Source organism: Excalfactoria chinensis, chromosome 1 (assembly GCF_039878825.1).
Source record: "Excalfactoria chinensis isolate bCotChi1 chromosome 1, bCotChi1.hap2, whole genome shotgun sequence".
Classification (NCBI taxonomy): Eukaryota; Metazoa; Chordata; class Aves; order Galliformes; family Phasianidae; genus Excalfactoria; species Excalfactoria chinensis.
Window position 1 is genome coordinate 118,554,574 of NC_092825.1, and position 24,409 is coordinate 118,578,982.

The window sequence follows — 24,409 nt, forward strand, 5'->3', positions numbered from 1 at the left end:
AAGCAGTTGATCACTGTTAGCTGCCTTGTTTTGCTATCAGGCACTTTCTACTGCTTCCGTTAAAAGAGTAAATGATTAAATGTAGAAATATCTCTAGCAGAAAAAATTACCTAACAATTCAAAGTCAGTCGTGTTGGGTTATGTTGACTTTTAGAAGGGCTGGAGTAAAAAGTAGTCTACAGTTTTATTCATTTGCCATATAATTTTTTTTCCCCCTAATGAAAGCCCAATGAATGCCTGTTAGCCAAAAGCAGAAAGACCCAGGTGGCTCAGCTGACAGTGGCAAATAACCTTAGGAAGATGCATGCAACTTTTTTTAGTGGGAGAACTCCGCCATAGGGAGCTCAGATACAGTCAGGCGCAATTACAGGGACCCAGCTGGTGAATTTTGCACTTCTTGCTGTAAAGCCTGCAAAGCAATTTGAAAAATGGCACAATTCATGCTGCTTTCCATGGTACTATTCCTATGCAACATGTACTTGCTTTATTATTAGTCTATCTGATAAGCTGGAACTAAAAATCAGCCGGCACAATTTTTTTTCTTACTCATCACTACTAATAAGAAGACATCTGAAGGTGAATTTTGCTCAGATCTTTAAGTGAAACACTCCCTTTTGCAGCGTGGTTGCCACAGACAGACATGAAGAGCCGTCACTGACTGTAACTCATTCATCCATTCCACCTGCCTGTCTGCGGTCAGTACTGACTCTGGCTAATAGTCACAGATACTGTCAACAGTCCCTCGTTACTATGAGCAACAGCACACGCTCTGACTACATGGTGAAGATGGTCATAAATCAAAGATATCCGAGCTACAAGCTACAGGGTTACTTTCCAGAACCTGCATGCAAATTAGAAGGCATAACTTAACCTTTCACATAATCAAATACCCTTTAAAGATGCAGGGAGTAACAGCTCATTTCAGCAGGCTCAGCATTTAGTTTCGACATCTCAAAATATGGGCCATCTCTAAGCAAAGCTCACAAAATCTCATTTTTCAGTTGCTCCCCCTTCACACGTCTTTATGGACTTTGAAATAATGCAAGTGTTCTGAACTCACCTGGAAAAGAAGCTGCACCCTGTCATTGCTTTCCCAAGCCCTGGGGTGACTGGATTTTGCAGAACATCTGCACTTTGTACAGTAAGTACAACATCATGTTTTTAAGTCTTGACCACATCCTTTTGCCTCTGTTTCAATTTGGTGGGCACAATTCAAGCACAATTCAGTAGGACAGTTTAAGTGGTCTACTAGTTAGATAGAAAGGCATTAAAAATGCTAGCAAAACCAATCAGGAATCAAGTCCCAGTGGCTATTATGCCTTCAGTGGCCATTTCCTTGGCAGCTGGATGGACAGCTGGATGTTTCACAATGAAACACATATGGGCAGCAGAATTCAAGTCTGAAGATTAGAAACAATCTCATGCTGCTGATGAGCAAAACAGAACTAGCCATTATAGCTTTTATAAAATTCATAAGAGGCAAGAGTTTCATAAGCACTCTACCAAGAGCACACCTCATTTTGCTCGCAAGTCTGTTTTCTTCACATTTACTACATTGAGCAGGTATAATACAAAGTGGGGTGGGGGCAGTGTGGCATTGACTATTTTTGTTCTCAGCTGGACTGAAAAGCCTTACAATTACATGAGATTGCACACCATGCACAAGGAAATCGTTGTTCTCAGCTGTTAAATTGGAATCACTAGGCGGAAAAAGTCACTACAGTTTTAAAGCAATGAGCAAATAACTTTTTATTTCCTGTCTGTGATCCAGTAGGAAAGGGGCAGTTTCTAAGGGCAGAATGTAATTTGTGGGCACTGTCTCGCTTAGAGACTCTCCATGTTACCTGAAACCTATCCTGTGTTGAACAAAACTAAACTTATAGTGGCTAATTAATAAAAATATCAAGATGACAAGACGCAGGATATGATTAATTGTCATCGGTTTTAGGGTTTTATTTAATAGACAGTCTTTAGGTACAGATAATACAAAACATAACAGCAGGAAAATGTGATCACAGATACACACATTTATCTGTTCTATCAGTTCAGTTCTAGATTTAAAGCAGTTTAAATGAGCTTTGATAACGAAAGGCGACAGAATCAGCTCAAATGGTGCAAGTGATTTGATTACCTCCATGCTAGCCATCATGGGTAGATTTAATTTAGAGCTGAGTGATCACGTCTGACTGTGGTAAACAGCTTAGCGTCTGCCTTCCAAGGTAACATCTTCATGGGAGACAGAGAGAGATTGCAATCTGCTGCATTCACAATCTTGTAGCTAAATCCCCTCTTCTTTACAAAATGTATCTCAATCTTTTGCTATCCTCTCAGGACAAGTAACTACAATAAAGTGAACTATGCAAGTTTCTGGAACGGCAACCAATCATTTAGATGAATAAAATCTGCTCCTTAAACTCTCTCTAAATGTACTGAAAAGTACAATTAGAATTATGAAAATAAGCCCCGAGGCTGAGTTTATTGGTCAAGCAGAGCAACTGGGACAAAGCCACAACAAAAGCTATATACCTAAAAAAAACCTCATCAACATGTAAACTTCAGTAGCAATGAACATATCAGAGTAGCAGAACTTTTATTTCCTCTATCACTGCAAGAACAATGCTACCCCTATTTTGCTCCCTCTTTCAAAAGGGACATTCAGTTCTTCCCCTCAATGGAAACAATGCTCTGAATCACAACAAATTCAATCTCATGTGTCTCTAACACATCTGTGTGAAAATCTTAGTAACACAAACTGCCATAAAATGGCGGTGACCCTTACATAACAATGAATTAACAATATCCTCTCTACCATGAAATCCTAACAACTGACTTAAAAGTCAAGAGGAGAACATTTGCAAAGAAGCTGGATTTCTAAAAACCTCCAGCTAAGTTAGCATCCTCTTCAATCACAGAGCTGTAGGCAAGGTGAGAGCAGACAGTGCTTACAGGACTGGTGACACAGTCAGAAGACAGAGCTCTGAGAGACGCTGCACAGGGCAAAGAACAGCTTTGAGGAATGACTGAAACAAGCACTTGCAAGAGAAACTGAGATTCTATGGAAGGCAATGCTGGAAGCTTGCAAAATATGGATGTTGATGGAAAAGTTAAAGGAAAGAAAGATGGTTAATTTATAGGACAAACCAAAAAAGGTGTGTGTGTGGGGTGAACAGTTGATGTTAAAGGCTACCACAAAACTGGTCCTAGGTAAAACCAGCAAGCCTAACCTATCTCAGACACCAAGCTTTCCCTCATGTTTGGATTTCAGCCCCAGTACATAATCAATCATCTATGGACTGGAAAAACTCGCATGATCTCCCAGCTGCAGCCTCCAAGCTGGGCTGTGGTCAGACGATACTGGAAAGGTTCAAACCAAAACATGGCTGGAAGTGACCTGCTGGCCTACCCAGGTAGGTAGCCCTAGGTGTAGCTTATTGCATCTGAAATTTTGTCTTGAAAAAAAAATTGCAAAAAAAACCCCAAAAAACAAAAAACAAAAACAAAAAAACCCAACACCCACCTGACAGTGTAATAAGATGTTACTGCGCTTAAACTTCAAGCAATAATTTATAAAGCTTGGAATTAATCTGAGACCAACAGACACTGTGAAGCATATAAATAAGCCCTGAATGACCAACAGTACTTAATATCTGTACTCATGAAACAGGACCAGACAAGTTACAAGGAGACATGGTTTCATGTACGGCTGAATTACAATGTTTATTCAATAAGGTGCACCACATCCTTCCTTTGTGCAAATAAAAGGATTATTGTTTTCACAGGATGATGATTGATTTTATTACAGAGGAAAAGCCCCTTTTCAATGTCAAAATGTACTTAAGCCAAATCTTTTTGGAACCAAATTTTGCAACTTGTAAGCTCACAGGACAAGTAAGTGTGCTTTCTGCATTTCACTACTCTACAGACACAAGATATTCTAATGTTAAACAAGCAGTGAGCATTGAACCTAATATTAATAAGACAGGATGACAAAATGTTTCAAGTCTTGTTTGAATTTATATAGGACGTATAATTGAATTCCTGTATAAAAGCCAGAAGCTAAGCTTGAATTACACCCACATTTCCACAAACTACTTTTATTGTGCCATCAGCATTCAGCAGAAGAGGCAGAAATGGCAGCAGTACCTCCAAGCTACAACACCACTAGCAGCATTAGACTGCTCAGGATGTACTTATATACCATTTTCAAGCAACCAGTTGAGGGATCTAGAGCAGTATTTCTATTACTTCTGAAACAGCAGTCTAGAAATTGCAATTGACTAGTATGGTAGGAATGCTTGTTAATATGGACTGTTTTGCTAGTTTTGTTAGCTACACTTAATGGGACATATTCTGAATGTGCTTTTAGCTACAGCAGGTAGATCACGTTTGCCTTCACATTATGGTGATTGCAAAAGGAAGAATTGATTTGCAAGTGCAGAAGTATACTAAGAAGCTATAAAGTATTACTGCATGTTGATCTTTCAGATATTACACATTTTTGATCATAGCATACCTCAACAAAAGTTATTAAATGTGATGATCTGTATAAGTGTATGATTGAAATATCACGGCCAGTTAATATAAAAACAGTTCGGCATAAAACAAATACATTATTGCATTTGCAGGCCAGCTCCAATTTTGTGCAGGAACAATACATGTCACATGGTTAATCCATTAAGGAGGCTCTCCCAAACCTGCAAAACAGCTTCACTTATTTTCTTCTTGTACCTTCCATGAAGCTAACCTCAGTTTTTGCTTTTTTTTCTTTTCTGCAATGGAATGTAAAAATGATTAAGTTGAATCAGTCAATGCAGAGACTTGATTATGGAGGGAACTGAGTAGAGACTAGAAAATAATTTTACATTTCCTTGACCAGGGTTGCACAGTCATGCTACAGAAGAAGTCTCTTGTGATTGATTATTCTTTTTATTTCGACTGCTTATTGGCAGGTCAGACAAACAGGAAGCTAATTTATGCATGCATCACTTGAGCTAAGTTTATTTAAGCTGATTTAGGTTGACCATAAATACAATTCATGCTACACAGATTCGGGATAGCTTCTTAACTACACTGTAACCCACAAAATAACCGACACAAAAATGTTAACTACCTCGCACAGAAGGAAAAGTACAAAGCAGCTCTATTGCATTGGATACATTGTTTGAAAAATATCCTTTCCTGTTACACATGCATTTTTACCTGAGTAGGTGAAAACATACCTGAAAGCCTCAGAATCACTGATCAGAAAAAGGTACAATCCAAAGCAGCCCTGAGAAGTCATTTCACATGTGAAGTTCTGAATGCAATGCTGATTATCCAGAGGGCTTTGCCTGAGCCCACACTAAGTCTGTGTTTACAGAAGCACTGCAGAAACAGGTGCCCCACTGCAGCACTCAGCAAATGCAACCTCTTGCTTTGATCTGGAGCTGTGACGCTCCAGAGTGGCAGCACCACAGTAAGACTTCCACCACCGATCCAGCCCCAATGAGTTTGGGGCCCCCAAAAACACTCAGCTCTTTTGGCTCAGCTGCACGCTCTGCCATATCTTAAATCACCAAAGCTTTCTTGGTGGAGATCATTATCTCGACAGCTATAAGAGTACAACTCTACTAAGTCTGTGTGAAATCACTTTCAGGAAGGAAAAGCCTGAACCAAGGTAAAAGTCAAGCGTGAAGCCGTGACCTCTGTGTATAACTAAAAATGTAGAGTTAGCAATGACACACTCGTGACACCATTTTGATTAACTTTGGTGAAATCTCACCAGTTCACACTGATTATGATAATTAAACTTCAGAGAAAAAAAAAAAAAAAAAAGACTGCTTTTCACATGCAGCATTTAGAAAGAAAACTAGACAGTAAAATAGTATGTGAAAATCCCTATAGGCTGACTGAAGAATGAAATTCTTCCACACAGCTGATAAAAAAAGAACTGACACTCGTCCGTATACTGGGTGCAAATGGTGAGCACGTGCGAGCTACATAACAGTATGATGATTAATAATTTACATGAATGCACCATTAAATCAAAGCAGCTCAGGTAGGAACAGCCTATGCAAATATATATAGTAATATACATATATAACGTATATATATATATACGTAACACAGAGGATCTCCAAGGCTTCACTGAAAGAACTTCTATATCACATGCTTCTTTTCCGTGGGCTAACTCTGTGAGATGTTCAGATACTGAGGAGTATGTTTAACTAGACTGCCCATAATAAGGCAATTTCTTCAGAATAATGTGATAAAAGAGTTTAGTTTAAAACAAAAGCTTCAATTACACAAACACTTGAAAAGCAGAAAGCTCTGTTGTTCAGAGGGAAGCTGTTCTGTTTGGGAAGCACACACAGTCTCTCTGCAAACTCAGTCAGTCTGCAGAAGATGCTTTGCCTCTGGTACGTGCTGGGCATAACAAGTGCTACAACCTAAGCCGAATTCACTTGGGCAAATTTCTTAGTTTTTCCCACACAACTCAGGCAGATTTCAGGTGGAGAAAAACTGCTTGACTTCATGGTCTCTCCAAGGCACATACTTCATTCATATGTCATGGAGGTATGCACCTTTGACTTAATCTGGCACTCCAGGTAAACTGAACACACATTTTATTAGCAATTAGCACATCAATCATTTTTCTCCATGCTTCATATCTGTTACTAGCACTTTCACATGATTGACGCAATGAACATGGAATCCTAACGTGCTCTGCATATCAAGTACAAAAAGAGTAGGATTGTCATACCTCAGTCCTAAATGTTCTGAGTCAGGCTTAAATAATGACAAGCTTAGTTTAAAAATGGAAGGATAAAGCATTTTGGAGTGCTAGCACCCTCAGTTCTCTCCACTGGCATCACACAACTTCCTCAGAACCTGAGCTGTACTGAATAAAAAAACAAAAAACACACAAAAAAGGAAGGAAATGATTTTAGCAGTAGCTTAGAAGGCTACTGTATAAAAGCAAGGCTCAAAACAACCATCTCTGAAGTTGGCCATGACAGGAAGTGTATTTGCCTTATCTCTTCAGCACAACGTAAAGTAATAAAAATTGTTACCTAATGGACAAGTTCATGTTTTAGCAAGATATACTTTTTCACTGACCTCAAAGGTCAAAAATACAGATAAGTAATATTTAATGAATAAAAAGAGAGTTCGGTTAACTATGATTCACCAAGTAGCAAGGGAAGTCTCAAGCAATATATACACGTAATTTTGTTTTAGCCTTGAAACATTTGCAAATAATAGAAATTTAAAGGATGTTCGCATTCGTTTAAAATAGGCTTATTTTACAAAATGCTATGCCAGCATTTCAGTGAGTGGTGACTTTTAAGGATAACTTCAGAATAGCAAATAATGAAGGCTGAGTCGTTCTCGTGCAGACCCAGAAGCTGTAAATTATTCACTGGTAATATCTGATAACCAGTTTTAGAAATCAAAACCAACTTAAAGTTTGTTTACCAAAAAAACTCCAACATTATAAAAGATATTGTTTCAGTGAGCGTGATTGTTCTAGTTACTAAGTTTAAGTGACCAAGAAAATAAACTGCTGGGATCTAGAGCCCATAGTACCTCTTACTGCCATACAGAAAGCTTCCCTGTCTACTTGTGCATTACCCTTAGTAGAGTTCTAAACAAATTAAAACAAGCTATTGAAAATACTTAGTTTTAAAAAAATGTATAAAAGTTAAGGAACAAGTATGTAAGCATGGATATAATAATATTAAAACACATATAGTTTCAAGCTAGAAAAGCAATAACCAACTGCTTAATAGTTTCTTTTACTTACATGAAATGTGACACTGTCATGTACAAAGACGATGCACATTTCACTGATATCAACTGTCTTAATGCTGGCCTATAATGAAACAGCCTTCCCATTCAAACAAAATGAATTCTATAATGTTTCTGAAGAAATACTGTCCTGGAAGTATTTTTTGAAAAGAATAGTTACACACTGGACAACACTGAATATTATTTACATAAATCTATGCTTCTGCACAGGACTAGTTGCAGCTTGCATTACATTTCAGGCATGTCATTCTCAAAATGCATCCATTCTTAGCTCATATCAACTGACATGTCTATCTGAAATATCTTTCACGTTTTTAAAATAAACTAATCACCACAACTAGCACCAATCTAGTAAGGAGTGATCTGTTTCTTCCGAGTACCATGTGTGTATTCCTACCAATTCTAACCAAGCTTCAACGATTTTTTATGTTCTCACATCTATGAGTAATTTTGTCTCATCTGTCTGTTTGATCTTTGTTTTCTAGTTAAGATATTCTAATTCCCTTTGCACTCATTGCTATTATCACACAGCGTATCAGCACTGTCATCCCCACTGTCAAATCCATCATATCAACAACAAGACAAGAATGCATGGGATAAAAGTAAAACACTTCTATTTTGTTAAAATAGATGATTTTCAAAAGCCACTTCTCACTTGGGGAAATAACAATGACCATGTAATGGAAGGTACTCAAGTGATCCGACACCCAACATGTAAAAACTGGGTTAGTGCAACAACAGCAGTAAAGAACAGGCCTGAAGAAACCTCTCTAGTCCTATCCCGGAAACAAGTACATATCTACTAAAAATGATCATTAGCTTTGCAAAATGCTTTTCTGTTCTCCAAATAACATTACGCCTCCATAACAAATCAGAGGAATAATTATGACTACAATAATTTCTTTACAGACAAAAGAGACGAAGTCAAAATCAGATGTAGAAACAGACCATGTTGAAGCTGAAAACTAGCTGTACAAGAAAGGGACGGAGAACTAGACTATGGGTAGGAACAGGAAGAGACTTTGGAATTGATTCTCTTTTCACTCTGAAATTTGATCTCTGAATAGGAAATATAATTCCGGTGAAAAGTGAACACAAGTTCTGTTGATGCTTGGCTTATGTGAAGTGCTATATAAGGAGATAACAAGACAAAATGCACATTCTTTTTTTATTCAAGTAGGGATGGAGCCTGATTTACCTAACTTTATGCTTAGAGGTTCTCACAACGCTGGCAAATTTTGGTAATGTTGCTGTTACATTTTTGTTTGTTTGTTTGCTTTACTCAGACAGAATCTCTTGCTTTTCAATATTCTTCTAATTGGTTCAAATAAGCAATTACTACAGAACAGTCTAAGCAGACTTGCACCACCTGCTCCTAGTACCTCTCCAAAATAGGTTTCTGCAACACTTGACTTACAGGGTTTGGCATGAATTTCTTCTGTAACTTCTTTTTCTGGAATATGACATTTTCTGTCTGGATCAGCTCCATCTTCACTACAGACTGGTAGTGAAGAGAGCTATTCTCTTCAGGAGATGAAAGTTGTAGTCTGAGGGTTCCATGATGCTATGAAAGTTTTAGTTTTACTATGAGAAGTGCTAAAAGCAGGTATCATCAGGTCAAGTTACGGGTCAAGACGCCTTGTCTTGTCTGGGCCACATATAAAATATAGTTAATGTATATAAGTAACAAAACTTTTACAAATATTTTCCTGGGAGTCTGCCTTATCTTGTAAGTGTCCGAAAACAAAAAGCTCAAATGCTGAGAATGGTTATGCTTCTGGTGAAAAACGGACAAGACTCTAGCCTTTAGAAATTAATATCTGTGGAGAGAAGGAGTCATATTTACAAAATAAGCTTAATTGCACTGACATATGGTTACCACTGGATAAGCTAGGGCAGGCAAAAGGCTTCTAAATAAACTGGGAGGTGTTGCAGAAATGGATACATTAAAGCTTGGTCTTACACATGGCAACCTCTATGGAAGGAAGGACCAGAGGCCCAAGAAACAAACAAGACAGGCTGTAAATTCTTATTTGAGAGATTCTTTGTATAGCTGCAGAAAAAAGAAATAAAGGATGATATGCTACACTAACGGCACCATTATCTCTCAAAATTATTGATAAGCCAAGGGCTCAAGATCTTCAATACATATAAATGATAATGCCAGCAGATCCCAGGAGGATGTACTGTTGGTAAGGACAAAGGAAAGCACCAAACTGTATTAGAGAACTGGGTGATTTATTTCATAGAAATGTATTTGCAATACATGAAAGCAACTGCAAAAGGACTTCTGGAGAAGGTACAGGGATGAAAATGTGGAAGGACTCTTCCTTGCGCACTACAGGCAGGGATCAAAGCCACTACTGAAACAGTTATAAAAAAAAATGGCAACTTGTAGAACAGAAACCACACGTTGGTTAAGGCCATAAATGAAATGCATACTAAAAAGGAAAATCAAATGCAATTAATTTGAGTAGGAAATTATTGGCTAAAGAAAACATGTAGTCTCCAACTTCTGATTCATGGTTGAAAAGAATAAAAACACACTGTACAAAAACAAAAACAAAAATGAAAAAAGAAAAAAAAAATCTTCCCTGTAAGTAGAAAAAAGCATTTTAACAGATGAGGAGGCCATTAGCAACCAAAATGAATGTTAAAGACAACTTTAAATCAGCACACACAAATAATTTGTGCCTTAGAGTCTCAAAAGTGTTTGTGAGAGTATCATTTTTATGATGCAAATTTTCAATACATTCTGGAATGCCAATGAAATTCAGTGAGACTGTAGTACTTTCTGACAGTATTTGAAGCTGGAACGCAGTATGATCTTAGTGATTATAGAGTTCTAAGCCACTCAGGCAAAACAACCAGTGAACTGATAAATTCCTCGGAATATGACATGAATAAACAGGCAACACCAGTCAATGCCATTTTATAGAAATTTGGTCAATAAAACGTAAAGGTGGGATTCAATAATCTGATTAAGTTATGAAGTAACTATTTTCGACTAAAATTCATAGGTGAAACAGAGATATTTGAAAGGCACACAGCTTAAGGACACACAACATTCAGGATTAAGAAATTTACTCTCTATATTATCAGTAGCACCAAAATATGAGTTAAATGGATTGGGACATAGAAGAAGAATGCTCTACATTACCCAATGAAACTATCCAGTACTAGTTCAACATTATTTAAGTGTATCATTACCAGCACAAATATAAGAATATGACACTGCTGATAGCAATTATGACACAAAAATTGGCAGATTGGCAAAGTGGTTACTTAGAGTAATATGGATTGCTTTGTAAGATGTATCTGTTAAGTGTACTGCAGCAAAGGGGACTTTGCACCAAGAAAAAAAGATGATAGGTCATACCCAGAGAATGAATGGTGCGTGGAAAATATGAACTTAGAAAATAGTAATACAATCTTCACGGCACAGAAACAATGCAATACAAATGCCAATAAAACCTTATGACAGCTTGAGTTGCATTTTTACCAGGAAAAAAAGAAAGGCTGTCCAAAAGACCATGCCGCCAAGGTAAGGCCATGTGAGACAAATCCTTTGGCTTACCTGGCTGTGAGACCCCTGAGCTGCTGAATGCTGCTCCTCACAGGCTGCTGTCGGGAGTCTGGGGGTTGGAGTTAGCATGGAGATCACCACATCTGACAGCGGAGAGGGCTGCAATGAGGGAGAGAGGCACCATTCAAGCCACTTCGTATCACCCCATCAAAACAAGAGTATTTGACCCCTTTCTCTTTTGGCATTCATCAACATACTGTCTTCCAAATTAGAAGCTCTGGCAGAACCATATGAGGAAAAAAGCTATGACAGAAAGAGAGAGGAAAGAGCAAGACCCAGTGACCCCAAGCATCCAAGTGCTTTGCAAAGCAGTGCACTTTTCCTGGAACCTAATGCACATTCAACCTGGCTCAATAATTTTCAGCATCTTTGATCAAGTATAACATCAGCAAGACATCCATTGAGCTCATGGGCTAGGGAAGGAAAGCTTAACAAGGTACTGAAAAGCTAGTTCAGTGCCTCAGAACAGCACACAGAAGTGGTCTTCAAGAGAATTTCCAGTGGAAATTGATTTCTGTGCAAAAGCAAATAAGTAGGCCAAGTAATGTATCACTTTGGAGGCAGGCAAAGCATTTGTGAAAATCAAACATGAAAGACAGTCCAGCGTCCTGCAACAGTAAACCTGTTTGCAGATTTCTACATGTCTGCCACTGAACACACACAAAAAAATCCTTATTTAATATTTCCTCTGCAGTTCGTCTGCAATGTATCTTCACTAGCTTCATACTCCTGTATTTCAAGCTTTATATCTTATGCTCAGCTTTTGTCTATATAATATAATAATTAAATGCTGTAAAGTGAAGTAAGATATTCATTGGAGACTTCTTAAATTAATTATACTCTTCCACACAAATGTCTATCAGCTTTTAAAACTATACATTAAGGATTATTTTATAATACAGACAATTTAATGAATAACATATTTTAAAGCATCATAAGGAGAAGCTTTTATAAGTCTAATTCTCAGTCTGTGGTATTACAACATGTTCTCATTTGCATCACCATGAGACAAGTACACCATCTAACCAAATACAACTATTCACATGAGAAAGAAATACACCTATTCTAATCAGAGCTGAATGATCATACAAGGGACAAGAAATGATGATTTAATTATCACAATTCATCAGCTAGAAGCCTGTATTTTTTCTGAGTTTGTTGACCTCTACCTATACACTTGCCTAACTAATTCTCAGATGACATTTTGAGATGAGTACTGTTGTCTCTCCATCTTATTTTGGAAATGTTTCCCTTCTTATTTTTCTGTGGAGCATGTTACGTATATACGCAAAATAAAACACACTCAAGAAAGTAACACTTTGTGTAAATATGCAATCTGAAAATCCCAATAATAATTAGAGGATCTTGCTGTTACAACTTCTCCACGTCTTATGGGAAAATAGTTGAGAGTATTAATGTATTAAAATCAGTTCTATTCAGTACTCTGACATGATGGTATACAACAGCAGCTAAAACATAGGGGCCATTCTGGAGAGAAATACTATGAAGACAACTGGCTCATCTCATGGCTTCTGCGAGATTCATGAGGTTTAGTGGACACTGTAAAATACAAGATAAAGGCTTATATTATGCTGTAAAGTGAAGTATTGTTTTGTCTACACATTAAATTCTTTCTGTCCTGATTAGACTCCTAAATCATTTGGGATGTGTTGTTATTTGTTTCATTTACCAACACGGTATAATGGATTCACAGGACCACCAGATGACCGAGGCTGGAGGACACCCCTGAATCCATCTGCTCCAACACAGTCACTACCCATGACCAGGCAGCTTTTGGAAATCTCCAAGGAGGAGACACCACAGTCACCCAGGGCAGTCTGTCCCACTGCTCCAACACCTGCACAGCTTAGAAGTGCTTTCTGGTGTTCGCAGGGAACCTCCTGTGTTCTAGCTTCTGCCCATTGCCTCTTGTCTTGGCACTGGTAACACTGAAAAGAGCGCGGTCCAGTCCTCTGCACCCTCCATTCAGCTATTTATAGACACTAGTGAGATCCCTCTGGGGCCTCCTCCAACCCAAACAGTCCCAGCTCTGTCATCCTGTGCTCAGAGGAGAGGTGCTCCAGTCTCTGGTAGCTTTTGGCAGTCAAGGAATCCCATGAAGATCAGTCATCCCTCCATGCTGCTATAGGGCAAACAGCAGGTACAAGGACAGGGTCACACAGGCTGGGAGAAATACTTGAGTCCTATGGTATTGACTGCTTTTGGTTGCCCTGATACCTTTTTTGGTAAAAGCATTTATACTGGATCTCCACTTCAAAAGGTTTTTTGTACTACAAGTATAGCCAAGTAAATGATCTTCAAGAAAGAAAAGGGAAAAGGAACAAGACTTACATTCTTTAAAGTTCTGTGACCCACAAGTGTCAGTGAGACTTAAAAGTTAAAGACTGTCTTTACAACTGTGGATGAAGACGTGTGGATGGTTCTAGTAGCTTGTGATGATAGCACATGTCCTAATTTGTAAGGCTTTACTCAGCAACAAAAAGGTTCCTTAAAATCTGATTTCCTAATGCAGCAAGTGCTGATATAAGCTTTGAACAAAGAGCACAGGAAGAAGGAAAGTTTTTCTGTGAACTTTCATTTTTTAAACTCTCATTGGCAATACCAATATTCTATCTATCTGATAACTCCCTCTGGAGTCAGATCTCCACAATTTAGAAAGCTGCAAAAAACCCACATATCACAGAAAACAGCTGCAAAAATGATTGGAAGGATGAAGAAAATACTTTAGTATGAAACATTCAGAGAGTTCAACCTGCAGTTTATCAAAAAGTAAAAAAATAAAAGATAAATTATCTGATTACAGCATGTAAGTATTTTCACATGGAGAAAACAGTAAGAACCAACTGGGTTGTTAATCTACCACAGAAGGGTATGTATGAAAAAAATCAGTACATGGATGCTGAGGCCAAGTTCAAATGAGATATAAATACTTATAAATACGTACTTATCTTCACTTGTGATTAACCATTAGTGTGGCTATCAAAGGGAGGGAGAATGCAGAGATCCTCCATTTGTTGGTAAAAGGTCTGTCTGGCGAGACTTTGAGAAGATAAACTTGGGTGCAAACACAAGCTATTCTGCAGTCAAACACAAGCTACTAGGTTTCACACAAAGACTGCTGGGCAAAGTCTGTAATTCAGAGGAAGGAAATCAGGTGACGTAATCACACTTCTCTGATCATACGTTAAGTATCCTATCATCTGCAGCTACCGACTAGCTTTGCAGCAGCAGTGCTGAAGGGAGACAAGTGGCATGCATGCCATGCCGCTGGCTCCAGCACGTTCCTGGTGACACATAAATGCACACACAGCAAGGGAGCATGTCTGCATTCAGGCTATATGTGGAGTCAGAGAATTGCAAGCATCTTCTCAGAAACAGGTGGAATATATTCTGCTGTGAGTAATACTCTGGCTGCTAATTTAGGAAGGTAGTATGTTGCTCACTGAGCTGAAAGGACGTGGTCAAAACCAAATTGTGGTGGTTGCTCTCTCCCTCAGGGCCACTGGTGAGACGACTATAGCGTGACTGCTGCTCGCTTAGTCTGGGTCTCAGCTCTATAGGTGCTGAGCATTGAACAACAGCGCTCTGTTGGCACCAAATGCCTCATTCGTGTGTGTCGCTGTGAGTTGGGCCACCAGCTTCCAGCCTGAGCTCAAAGAGAAGTGCTGCAGTCACAATGAACCTTGTCCCTTTGTCTGGTGTGCAAATGGAAGCTGCTACCAGGAAAGGGAACATGAGAAGGAAAAGAAACAGTCAGAAATGGATGCAAGGGCATACTGAACCTCTCTATGATGACAACAGAGCTTAATCAAGGATCAGAAAATATACTGCAAGTGTTATTTTAGACATCTTTTCTGCTGTTGCTGTGTCTTAAACTGCCACACAGACTAACCATGCTTAAATATCAACTAAAAACAAGACTTAAAAATGTCATTCTTTTTGTCCGACTGAATCCCATACATACAGTTTGACCTTGGGTGCTGCACTACTTCTGGAAACACAAAACTAAGCTGAGCAATACCAAAATGACACTCTTTCCTTGCCAATATTCCATACTTGAATAAGCAAAACAACAGCAAATGAGAGCATCAACTCCCACCAATACAACCAACACAAATGCTAGTAATGGGGTACCGATCTAAGGCAAGACCACAGATGTTTGGCCTCCCACCTCTGTTCCTGTAATTGCGGGAGCAGCCACCAGGTTACAGGAGAACCTCCTGTGCTGTGAGAGTGCTCCTGGTGAATGAGCAGCCACAAAGACATGGCAGGACTTGGGCCTGGTCTTGCCAGGCAGCAGGGTGGCACTGAGAGCTCAGTCAGCAACATGGCAGCCACTGCAGAGCAATCTGAGCTTGGTGCTGCCCTTAGAAGGCAACAGATGAAATGCTGTGCTGATGTGTTGCTTGGTGTGTAGGCTTCCTTCCTAATATCAGTTTTGCAGGGACCCGTATGAGTTTAGGAAACTGAAACTAGAGGCCAGATTTACAGGACACCTGCTGTACAGGTGCCCAGAGGCAAAATCACCTAACTCACTTTCGACTTTACAGCAGTCACAAACTTTAGGAAGATGTTTTTGTAAGACCTACTAAATCCCTCTAAATAGATTTAGATACCTGAATATGTTTCCAATCTGATTCCTGGTTAAGTGCTATTCTGTGCAGCTTCACCTACATAATTTTATTTATTTTTATCAGACAACATTACTTTTCTCTTTCAGCAGTTTTCTCTAACATCATTCTGTACTAAAAAACATTAATTGGGCAAGTAATTTATTATCCCCCCTCCTTTCTGAATTTTAAAGGCACGGGAGAATTTAAATGACAAATGGGCTGCCTTCAACACTCACTGAACTACAAAAGCATTTTTGAGAGATTTCACTATCAATCTCTGTAAAAGTACAGGATACCTAGTGTGCAACATGAATATTTTGCTTTCTTTCAACATGACAAACAGCTTTAATATTTTCAAACAACCTCTGGGGGATTGGGCTCACAGGAAGACTGGAATATATGGTGGATTCCGTCAGGACATCAGTAATTATGCCACCTTCAGCACAAAATAAACCAAGATGTCCTTTCTAAAGATGCTTGAAAAAGAAAGCGATTCCTAAAAGGTGGACAATTTGGTGAAGAAAAGATTTCAGCATTTGCAAAACTTGTGCACTGATGTGCAGAACATCGATCACATAATCACATCAGGATGGTAGTACAGAAGTGCTCACCTCGGGGACACAACCAGCAATTCACCCGCGCTACAAGGATCATGGAGAAAAACCTGCAGATGTGGAGCCCAAACCCAAACCACCACTTTCAACACAACATGCCGGCTCTCTCTGATACATTTTCACAGAATATGTATGCACTGGAACTCCAATGTCTGTTCAGAAACACCCACACAATGCCTGCATATTAATTCATTTGCCCTAAGGTTTTATAGAGTAAATAAATACTATATAATGGCTCGCTGTGATGGAAATTATTTTCTCTCTTGATACTTACGTATCAACCCATTCCCTACAGACTCCTCCTCCAAAGGAAGTTAGAAGAGGTGGGTTTTTTTGTATTTTAAATCTATCGCAGATGGCTGGTGAAGGGAGATAAGATAAAGGAAGCAAAATCATGAGTCAGTAAGAAATCAGAGAGTCAACTTTGAAATAAATATTCATTATAATACTAGCGCGAGAAGTTTTCCCATGGTAAAATCTGAGAGAAAGCAACAAAGAAACCCCAGAAATAACCCCTATGTTTCCAGAAAATCTTAAAATACTCAGCCCCGAGAGCCTCTCCCCAGAATATTTCACTCATTTGAGCTCAGTTTCACAGAGTTTGGGCTTACACTTTGAAGCAAGAGTCTCTAGGGAACATAAAACTTCCACTTGCAGCCTTCACTGCTAGGAGAAATTCTTTTCATGTTTCATCTCAACTAACTCTCTCTCAAAGCCAGTGGACATCATAAAATTATGAACTGCAGAAGCCTGGTATCATTGCTTTGGCTCTACCCTGCCATCCTTTTTATGCAGGCTCTTTATCATCAGAAAAAATGTTAACATCCCAAACAGTAACTCCATACAACCAACCTTAAAGAAATCCAGACTGGAAGGCAGAGTTACAGCACCAACTCTCAGAATTAGCTACCACAGTGAAGGCTCTGTCTGTGCAGATGCTTTGCCAGCTCCAGTCTCTGTTTCCTCAACATATTTCAGTGCAGTAGATATTCCAGTGTCACGCATAACAGTGTTAGAGGCTGGAGATACGCACGCTTTATTTGGAAGGCCGGTACTTCCTGATCTATCAATGGATTTATGGAATGCTCACCTGTCAGTCAGCAGCCAAGGCAGGTATGGATACAGCACACGCTTGCTACTGTAAGAATATTCTTTATAGTACGTGGATTCACGGGTGCTGTGACCTACAGCACCACACACCATGATGTTCTGACAAGATTTTTTTTCCCAGAAAGATACATTCGTATCAATTAGTACAGTGTTTATCTTAGCAACCCTCAAGCAGAACAAATGTGTTTTTTTTCTAATTAAGTAGTCCAGATTAAAAAAAAAACAAAACAACACAACAAATCCACAACACAAGACAACAAACTTGTCTCTTGGTAGTAAGTTATTGGATTTCTGCTTAACTTTATGAAATGTAAAGCACAAAGCACAGCATGGAGAAATAAAGAAATGCACTTGATTATTAGAACTGTGATGTGGCAGGTAGGTGGGAAAGAATTAGCACCTTCAGAGCTGTCTACTTAGCTCAACCTCAGGGAAAAGCTGAGAAGTAGAAGTTGAGAAGAAACAAGAAAAATGAAATGTTGTCTCCTCTGCATTGTCCCCACAATTACCATTAACTGATTAGTAACTGAGTGCTTAAAATAAAAACACACTATTTTGGCCCCTAGTTTTACAAATAGTGCAATACTATTAGCATGCACATCTTACATGTACCCAACCGATGAACAGCATGTGAAATGAATTGTTTTCCCCATCAGAATGACGCAGAGCGTGTACAGCTTTCTAGAAGTGCATCAGTAATGGCAAATGCAGCCTGCTGCGATGACAGAGCTAGCACAGTTTTCTTAAGTGGGGTTTAATATGTGTAACCAGTATCACTGGCTTTGTTTTGGATGAGCTGTAGTTTCCAAGAAATCATGAAGGTAGGCTATGACGGACATGGCAGTAATATAATCTTGCTGTTGCAGAGGCATAAATAACCACTGCAAGGTCAGGCAGAGGGAGAAATGGCTGCAGCCGGTGTCCCAGGGGCAGGCAGGGCAGCTGCTCCAGGCACACTGTGGGCATCTGCGGGGGCTCCTGTCCCCAAAGGGACTTCTGATGCTTTATCTAGGGAGAACCTTCAGCTGCTGTCACTACAAGCAGGCGCATGTATATGGTAATTAATATATTTAAGTCACATTTTCCCATTATACTGCAGCAAATGTATGAAACATTTCAGGCTGCAAGCTGCTGAATCAGGAAATGGACCAGAAGCTAACTAAAATGCCTTTTCAGTTATTGATTCCTGCTCTCTGTTTCACATCAGCTTCCTAGAATCCATCCAGCACAAGCACGAAAGGGTAATGAGTTTCTGAACGCACACTCTAATAGTGCACACTGCATCAAAGCTTTCAGTAATTGCCTAGATGCTGCTTCCCAGCAGTACTAAACAACTTAAATATAATTAGCTAGAAGCTCTATGGGCTGCATTTCCCCACTGGAACACCTCTTACACTAATCCATTTATCAGACTGACAGATGACTGAATCATTGGTACTATGGACCCATTTGACTAATAATATTTTTCAAGCCAATGTTTTGGTTCATTCCTTATCTGGGAAATTTTTGCAATGGAAAATCTGCATTATTTAGAGCGGGGAGAAAAACATTCATACAGCAAGTTCACAGGGCCGAAGAATGTTATTTGTTTGAATAGCTCACTAAGTGCAATGCTGGAGCTATCAGGAGGAAAACAGAAAAGAAATAATACGTTGCGGAACTGTACAGTGCCTAAAATAATAGGCAAACACACAAGCACTGGAAGAACTACTGGCAGCTCTCCAGCTATTCAAAGGTTTCTGTAAGTTTGGATCAGTGGACAGTTTTCAGTGTATTCCTCCTGAAGATGGCCTGAGTAACACCAGCCAAGCCAACATTTACTTCTTGTACATCCTCGTGAATGAAAATTGACCAAAGACACTTTTAAACACTTTGAATTATATGTAAATAGACACGAAATGCTGAAGAGTGTGCTGCTGTAGAACTACTCATTTTGCAAGCTGCTAAAGAAACCTTATGAAGATAGGGAAAAAAAAAGTAATAATTCTTGGGCAGACTATTCCAGTGTTTTAGCATAAACAATTTTATCATTGCATCCCTGTGGTTATTCTTTCCAATATGGGGAGCTCTCTACAGGGAATGAAATACTGGTTACTGCATGTGTCTTTGAGGAAGATTTCACTTTCTTCTTCAGAAAGAAGTCTCCCCTTGGTTTGGATTTTGTTCCATTTCCCAGGAGATGATATAGATTCTATCAGAGCTAAGTAATAAGATAAGCACAACCCCTGTAACTTTTGCTCAAATTTTACATTTTACTTACAGCAGGTCAACTACCAACTACGCTCCTTAAGAAATCCTAGCCTACCAAGAACACACAAAAAACAGAACCTCACTCTGAGATAATGTACTGAAACATGGCAGAAGGTTCAAGTTTAGACAACCTTCCATCATGTCATCTTTTACCCACCTTCACATGGTCTCAACCTTTTGACTGGAAAGATGGACACTGATATAAGCTCAATCCCAACGAGTGACTACAAAAGTTGCAGTTTAATGTTTAAGAAGGAATGATACGGTTGAAATACAGTCATGTGGAGATCAGAAATGAGCCAATTTAGCTTGAATCAGCCAGCTCCTCTTGTGCTCACGGACTGACCACTGGTCTCAGAATGTGGCTGATGGATGGCAGCTATTTGGACATTACCTGGCTAGCCTTTTGAAAAGACAACTGCAGGTGTTGAGGGTGTCTGGTAAAGCACCTGGCAGGTTATTAGATGCTAAGCTGCTAGAGAATTCATGTGAACCCAGCAGCAGCAATCTCAAGTTTCCATGCACTCTCCACCCACTCCTTCCCTCCGGCCTTAAACTGGAAAACTCGTTCTAGTGACACCAGCACTGCCTGAGCCAGCTTCCCAACAGCCAAAGCCTGCCCGTTTCTTCTGAGCTCCATCTCCCCTGCTTGTTGTTTTGCAATAAATGCATAAAGTCACAGCATCACACTCCAATTAGAATCATAGAATCATAGAATTACCCAGGTTGGAAAAGACATTGAAGATCATCAGTTCCAACCACAGCCTAACCAGTACCCTAACTCTAACAACCCTCTGCTAAATCATATCCCTGAGCACCACATCCAAACGGCTCTTAAACATATCCAGGGATGGCGACTCAACCACCTCCCTGGGGAGCCTATTTCAGTACTTGACTACTCTTTCTGTAAAGAAGTGTTTCTTAACATCCAACCTAAACTTACCCTGGAGCAACCTGAGGCCATTTCCCCTCATAAAACATTATTTACAAACACTCCTTTAAAATGGAGCAGAACTAAGCAGCACAAACACCAGATCTGATCTACAGAACATTTTGCAGCATAACACATAGAAAAACCTTCCCCTGCTTTTTGTCACTTCTAATCATACAGATCACAGTCATGAAGTGAAGCAAGGCCGGGAATATAACATCACCTTCATTTAGACGCTTTAAGAAAAAGCCAGCTGTATTGCCAGTGAAGCTGCATTTCCTTGGTACTATTTCCAATTCGAGATAGTTCTTTAATTCATGAGGTAAATAATATCTCTTTAAATCACTTCCAAAATTATTACATCAACAGATTCTTCTCTTTATATTAAGCCAGTGGCAGCTATACAGTGGCTTTGTAGTTAGACAGTTGCACTAGACTATTATTATCTTTTTTTAAAATAGAAATAGAAAAAAAAGAGTTTGAGGAGAAGAGAGGAATCATCTGAGAATAAGATTTACAGCTGGAGTCATCCTTCAGCTAGGGCACACTTGGAAGAGCATGGCAGGCTAAGCAGTTAGACGCTGCAACAATGCAGGCAGTATTTGGAGTGCAAATAAAGAGCTGTTCTATAAAGCATGGTAGAAGTGATCTCATCTTCAAAAAGCACAATTATTTGTAATAGCTATCTGAAAATTAGATTTTTATATTGAGTATTGAGATTTTTTTGCAAGAACACTTCTGCACTATCTCCATCTTCCATCATTTCAAGCCCTGACTGGACCAAGAACTGAGCAGCACAGCTTGACCCCAGAGCTGGCCCTGCTCTGAGTCAGGTATCGGACAAGACATCTCTCAGCATCCTTTCCAAACCTGAATCACCTCATTATGCTATGACAATAATCACTTCATGTTAAAATAACATATGCTTGCTGTGCTATTTACATAGAAAAGAAGAAATTTAATAAGAAAACTAAGAACACAAACTTACATACTGAACTCACTATGACCAAAGGTCTTAAAAACATCAAACAGGAGATGTTCACTCTGCTCATGCTAAGTTTGTGCTGATTAAGCAGCTATCGCTATGGATAAGATATGTATGACTGTAGACAGAGCAACTTTGTTGTACTGCAAATTACATTTTGACTTTACCTTTTTCCTTCACTTCAATCATTTGTAGAGCTATAGTGTAAGAGCTGTTTATATTAAATTACTCACAGTTTAACTACGTGAATTACAATTCTCCCTGGATTAAAATGCCTGGCATGTGGTGATAGGTTATACTTGTCTGGGTATTAAAAATACACCCCAGAATACTGGCTAGAGAAATATACTGAATTAAACAAAGAGCAGGAACATGAGTTAAACTGCAGAAAATGGGCCTGAGGAAGATCTGGACAATTCAAAATTGCAGACAAAAAGAAAGCACACAACAAATGAAACAACAGCAATCACCATCAAAAAAACAAAAATAATAGACCCGTCACCATTAAAACTCCCACAAAAAAACACTACTCACAAATGTCACAGAGAGTCGGTGTAAAGAAAACCAGTCTGGCAGTTTCTTGGTCTAAGTAACTCAAACCTTTGAGCTGGACAAGAGCCCAAATATTTCACCACATTGGAACCTTTCAATAAAATATTGTAAGAGCCTGCAGCAGAAGTGAAGTTCCAGGAAAAAAAGGATGCCAAAATTATCATCTGCGTGTTACAGGAAATAACTGCTCTAAATTGCGGCCCAGTTGATGGATTAATCTGCTAACCTGGTGGTTGACACTAGCTGCCCCATAGTCATATAATTTACAGGAGTAAATGGGTATCCATACCTCTATTGTGATATCAAGTTCATCTCTTTTGACTAGCACATATGAGAATAGTTTGTTGTAGAATGAGATTGGGATACATCTTTGCAATGAATTGTCTCTTCATGTACGTCACGTACATACCATGAACAGCATGAACCAACCACCTTTGGTGCATTTTATTTCCCCATCAACATTAAGAGGTATTTTAATAAAGTAAAGCCCACAGATTTGTAACAACTCTCTAGTCGGTTCTTTTGTGAAAGGTCACATGTAGTCAGGTTCTTAGTGCTATTAATTGGTTATTTAAATTACTTAGCCAGTTCATATTTTATATTCTCTGCCTTCCACTATGTTCAGACATTGTGAAGTTTGTAAAGTATGTTCCAAAGGCATTACAAAATACCTTTATCAAGTATCAGAACAAACAAACAAAAAGGACAAAATCACACAATTGGAAACTTAAAAATTCAGCTAATTCATTAAACTTGTTGGGAAGGGAGAAAGGTTTGAAAACTGGAAAACTGCAAGGTTCGTTTGCTTCTCCTGAAGGTTTGCTATTCCAACATGGAAGTCCAAAGGTCCTGATTCTGTTGTTCTAAACATCATTTCTTTAACAACCAAGGACCAATGAGCTTTAGACTGGAAAAGGGAAAACGCTTATTAAATAACTTCCAGCACCATTTAGTGTCTCACAGTGTTTTATGCTTATCTGTATGCCAACTTCATTTAATAAATTCTCTTTTCAGTAAACTTTAGATCTGCTTTTACAAGTGCTACAGCTTCCAATTAAGACCCTCTGAAAATCATACAGGTTAGGATAATAATCTCAATGACAGCAAAGGCTACTTACAGTCTTACCTATCTCCTAATGTAACACTGGTTCTTCATACAAATTCTAAAGCACCGAATTTTGCGCAGCCAGTAGGTGACGCTACTTACAATCAGCACTAAAAAGCTACTTTTAGGGTCTAAGAAGTGCAAGGATCATTGACTTCAATACAAAAGGGAAGTAACCTGCAAGTCTAGAAGTCATGTTTTCATCTTGGAAACTAAACTCTATTTCTGAAAACTGAGAAAACCATGAGAAGTGAGAACAGCTATTTGCACAGAAAGATGTCTGTTTTTATTGTACTGTATTAAACAAAGCAGAACCTTTTTATTTCATGACAACACATGTCAAAGATGTTCACGCCACTTAACTTTGATTCCAACTTATATATATGTACATAGATGCTGATGCCTAAAGCATTACATGAATATTCAGTCTTCTTTAGAATGAGTATCTTTCTTGCACTGGCGGAAGAACATCTAATAGTAAAAAAATATTCAGTGAAGCCAAAAAGATTTAATGAAGCCAAGGACGAATTTCACCAAAGTTGAATAAATAAATAAAGAAGGATCGTTAATCGTTTTTTGCATTTCTTTTTACAGATTTTGTTTGCTTTGCACATAAATGTTTCAGTGAGATGCAAGGTGTTACAGTCACTATGAAATTATTTAGGAAAATGATGAGGCCAAGCCTCAGAAGCTGAGTAGCTCTGCTAAGAAATTTTGGAGGATGGGGCACGAGAAGTTAATTTTTACCAGGGTAGCAGTAAGTCTATCCAAATTCCCCATTCAATCCACTGCAGTTTGTAATTTCAGGCTGCATTCATGCCTCTTGTTCTGGCTGGGGCTTCACTTGTGTAGAC

General features: G+C 38.9%; 1 protein-coding gene across 6 annotated transcripts in view; it reads right to left on the reverse strand.

Annotated features, from left to right (window-relative positions):
* The window catches only part of TBL1X (transducin beta like 1 X-linked), a 209,486-nt gene that overhangs the window by 72,843 nt on the left and 112,234 nt on the right, over positions 1 to 24,409 (reverse strand). For 4 of the 6 annotated variants that reach the window (XM_072336421.1, XM_072336429.1, XM_072336413.1 and 1 more), the window contains one exon: positions 11,366 to 11,473. The exons of the other annotated variants lie outside the window; for them this stretch is intronic. The gene's annotated coding sequence lies outside the window, so the exon portion shown is untranslated. The remainder of the gene's footprint in view (positions 1 to 11,365; positions 11,474 to 24,409) is intronic. 6 annotated transcript variants of the gene reach the window in all.